The sequence below is a fragment of the Engraulis encrasicolus genome, chromosome 11, assembly GCF_034702125.1.
Source record: "Engraulis encrasicolus isolate BLACKSEA-1 chromosome 11, IST_EnEncr_1.0, whole genome shotgun sequence".
NCBI classification, from domain to species: Eukaryota; Metazoa; Chordata; class Actinopteri; order Clupeiformes; family Engraulidae; genus Engraulis; species Engraulis encrasicolus.
Window position 1 is genome coordinate 32,469,720 of NC_085867.1, and position 5,000 is coordinate 32,474,719.

The following is a 5,000-nucleotide window of genomic DNA, read 5'->3' on the forward strand; positions in this document are numbered from 1 at the left end:
AATATGAAACAGTGGACAGAGATGCATGCAAAGGGTTCTAAATGCGATGACATCATAAATGAGGCAGCATGTTGAAGTAGAATGTTCAAACTAGAATGTTCATGGTAGAATGTTCAAAATAAAATCTTGTGTTTCAACCTCACTTTGCTGAAAACACTGAGAGAGTGCAGCTGTTTTCCTTTGCTGAGAGATACTGCACATTTCAACTGACAGAATGTCAGAGGATTTTGGACAGCATTTTGTGAAATTTTCACAAAATGTTTGAGATGGATTTTGCAACAAAAAAAGGTAGTTACATTCTTTATTTAAAATAATAAAAAATAATCTAGAGCCAAAGAGACAAGCAAGCAAGGTATGGTTTCAAAATATATATATATATACATTATATTGTACATGTGTCTTTCTGTTCTAGATGGCGCCTTGCTGATTAGCAAGCCCCGCCCTTCTGGCTACCATGAGGTCTCCAAACCAATCCGTATGGGGTTCTATCATAGCCTGGATAGCCATCAGCTTGCTGCTAGTGGAAATCTCCCTCTGTCATGGTGTCTTCAACCACGGTTTGCCCTGATGGAAGATGAGGTTCCTGGGGTCACCACCACCGAAGGCCTTGATGGTAGTCTGCTTACTGATCACGTGTATTTTGTTTACACAGACAACGAAGATGCATCTGGTGCTCAGAGAGGGCAGAGATTCTCAGCCCAAAGCTAACTGCCATGAGACACACACAGTGGCAATCAGCTGTGTGGATATGGATATGGTTGATGAGGATGTGGAGCCTTGTGGAGCTGAAAGCACTGCTGAGAAAAATGCCCCCATGTCTGCTCCATGTGCCATGGCCACAGACAAGGAACATATCCCTGAGAATAGGAGCAACATGAACAATACGACTGCGAGAAAAAGAAAGGAGCTGTGAGGTAGAAAGGACAGCCACTGCAAGGAGGATCCTCCCAAGAAAATGAAGATTCTTGCGATGACTGTAACCAGATCACCCAATGGCAGCACCAAATCTGGATCAGGCCCTAAGGCTGTCCGTGTCTTCTCTGCTGCAAATCTACTTGAAAGGGGATCCAAGAATGCCTCAACTCGACTGAATCAGCAGAGAGCGGGGATGCAGGGAGGTCCATCAGTAGGGGCCCCACGGCTGTCTCTGGCGAGAAGGGGCCCAACTGCCCTGCATCACAGCCTGGCACTAAAACCACACCTCCAGCTCCTCGCAAGGGCCCTCGTCCCTTCTACCATAGCGAGGTGTAACACCTTCACAGACAGCAGTAAGAGGACATGGACTATTTAATGGACATTTTGGCTTAATTATTTAAAAAAAAACATGAATTTGATTAATTAATAATCATATTATTATTATTATTATTATTATTATTATTATTATTATTATTATTATTATTATTATTATTATTGTTATTATTATTAGTAGTAGTAGTAGTAGTAGTAGTAGTAGTAGTAGTAGTAGTAGTATTACATTTACCATATTAACCCATCATTGTGTATGTGTATTTTATTCAGATGTACAGTAATACTGGGCATTCTCCTACTATACATTAAATATGCAACTAAAATGCACAGAATAAAATTCATTAATATCATTCTGTATGAATACACTCAGAATGTTTACTGAGTAAATATTCTGAAATAGCCATTTTAAGCTGCAAAACTAACTGGACTTTGGTCACACTAATAAAGTTCAGTCTTCAGTAAATATTAATGAAAAGATCAAATTTGGCAGTTACAGACAGCACAGTTTCAATGAGCAGCATAGTTGCAATACCTACTCTGGCTACCATCCTACACAGTGCACCTTTTAAGATGCCGATATACAGTTCATTGAGGAAGACAAGCAACAGACAGTACATACAGTACATGTGCACATAATGTGCAGTATGTGCATAACGACCACATGCACTGCCTCTGTTCTCCTCAAAGTGCACCACCCAAATTTCCTCCTCCTCCGCCCCATGTCCTTGTCTTGTACGATGAATCCAGTCACGCTCCTGCAAGCAGTTACAGATGACATCACCTGGGATACGCCTTCTGCATCTCAATGAGCACAGAGGGCCTCTCCTCCTTCCTTTTTCCCTCTCATCCTTTTCCCTCCTCTCTTCTTTTTTTCTCTATTTTCCTCTTTTCCTTTGCCCTTTCCTTTCCTTTCCCCCCTCTTCTCTCTGCTCTCCTCTGTTCACCTCTCCTCTCAGTTCTCATATCCTCTCCTCTCCTCTCCTCTTTTCCCCTTTCCTCTCCTCTCCTCTCTCCTCTCCTCTCCTCTCCTATGTTCTCCTCTCCTCTCCTCTCCTCTCCTCTCCTCTCCTCTCCTCTCCTTTCCTTTGTTCCCCTCTCCTCTCCTCTCCTCTCCTCTCCTATGTTCTCCTCTCCTCTCCTCTCCTCTCCTTTCCCCTCCCCTCATCTGTTCCCCTCTCCTCTCCTTTCCTCTCCCTCTCCTCTGTTCCCGTACACTTCTCTCCACCTCTACTCCTCTTGGCTCTCCTCTCCTCTCTCTTCTCCTCTTCCCCTCCACCTCTTCTCTCCCTTTTTCCTCTCCTCTCTTTCCCTCCATCCCTCCATCTCTACTCTCCCCTCCACCTCTACTCTCCCCCTCTCCTCTCCTCTGTTCCCCTATGCGTCCCTCTGCCTCTCCTCAAGCCTCCTGGCTGCATCACATGCAGGTGTTTGAGACAAGCTAAGGGCAAATTAGGACACGCCACTGTGGGGGTCTTTACACACACACACACACACACACACACACACACACACACACACACACACACACACACACACACACACACACACACACACACACACACACACACACACACACACACACACAGAAGCACACACACACACACACACTATCATTCTCTCTCTCTTTCTCTCTCACTCTCTCTTTCTCTCTCTCTCTCTCTCTCTCTCTCTCTCTCTCTCTCTCTCGTGATTTTTGTACTATAATTGGGTTAATAACGTTGATTTAACATTTTCACCACAGCAAAATCCTTTTGGGATACTCTCACTACTATAGCATAACACGGTCTACCACTACAGTACAACACAGTCTCAAAATAGACTACACTACACTACCAAAGCCTCAGGGGCGCCTGTGAGGTTATTGTGTCTAAGTAAGTAAACACTGCATTACACTTTCACAGCATACAGCAGAATAGAAAAACTCATTCTCAAGTCGAGCCAAGACAGGAAAGTCAAAGTAGAGTCTCTTTTGTTTGTGTGTTTGTGCAGCACATTCATAGTCAATAGGCCTGCCAAAATACTACGTCATTCCGAAAGCGATTTTGTCAGCCGTGGGAATGTTAGTGTGCACACGTACAGGTAAAGGGAACGTTGAGTTTTCCGACCACCCAGAGTAGGCTGATGTAAGGCTAGGCAAGTTTAGTTAGGACTATATAGGCCTACTGGTGGCTCAAAGCTGCCATGGATAAATGCAAAAAAAAAACCAAACAAACATTAAAAACATTGACGTATGGTAAGGAATGTTTAGTTAGTTAATGGAATACTGAGGACTCCGTGCTGCCATGGTTAAGTAAATGCAAAATCGTTTCAATACACAGCGCTTCCCCCTTGGGCGTCTCCAGGTAGGCTAAATAAACAGTGTATAAAGGCGATTGTAGAAACAAAAACAAAGCAAAAAACAGCAAACAAAAACAGGCATTAAAAACATAGATGTACACGTAAATAATATAATAAATAACAGGGAACACAGATGTCAATGGGATTAGTCCAATTTGTTACTTCCATGGCTCTGGTACAGCGGTAATCCTACAATAACTGCCATCCCTAATCGCAGTCCTGCCCCCTGCCAACTCCCCTGCAAAATTGGTGACCACCTGACAACATGTACTAGCTGAGGTGGGGCAGCCGTGGCCTAGTGGTTAGAGAGTTGGTCTTTCAATCTAGGGGTTGCAGGTTCGAATCCCCCCTGACCTCTCCCTACATCTCCATCCATGGCTGAAGTGCCCTTGAGCAAGGCACCTAACCCCACATTGCTCCAGGGACTGTAACCAATACCCTGAAAAATAATAACTGCAAGTCGCTTTGAATAAATGAAAGCGTCAGCTAAAGTAATGTAATGTAATGTGTCTGCTGCCAATGTGACCGGCGTGGCAACAGAGCCTCACAGACAGAACAGCGGAGCGCCAACGCTGAGAAGGTTTCCCCACAGGAGGGAAGACAAAGCTGGAAGAGAAAGAGAGGAAAAAAAGAAAAGCCTTGTTTCTCCTCACATAACTGTCATGTCTACCTATACCTGTACTAGCCTTGGGGTCAGTGAGCAGTGAAAAGAGTGTAATGTGGGACGTTGTGGCTGTCAATCAAAGCCAACCCTGCATCCCAATAGGCTGTTAAGGCAGTGGGGCGGAACCACGAGTGTTCTGAAGCCCAATCAAACGTGTCACCTCCAGGGTTCCAGCGCTCTGAAGTGTGTAGTGGGGTTGGGCTGTAGTGACAAAACCACGCACCCTCCTCTCCTTCCCTCTCCCCACTTACTCACTCACTCACACGGACACAGTCACATACACACACACTTCAGTGGCAAACTAACCCGTGGGGATTCTCTATTCCTTCTCATCTCATGCTGCTACCACAGGTCTGACACTGTGTGTGTTGGAAGATGACATTATTCATCGCCCCACGGCGGTGCTTGGAGGGGTTGCTTTAAAATCACAGCCCCCCTCACAGATCCCCTAAGAACACACCATGCTGCTGGCTGGGTGGACTACTGTTGCTTTCCGAAAGGTTGCTGTTGAAAATAAACAGGCTACTACAGCACAAGGGACCGATTAAGAAATCCTGTGCCGCTGGGGAAAAAAAACTGAACACAGAATATATAAATAGACTTGCAAAAAAACAAAATTTCTACAAACACCCTACAGCGTTCACGGAGTAGGGTGCAATCAAGCAGTCCCCTTTTGAATATTGCCCCTAACATAAGACAAAGACATATACAGAAACAAACAACATTACATTATAGTCTAAATGTCTAGAGT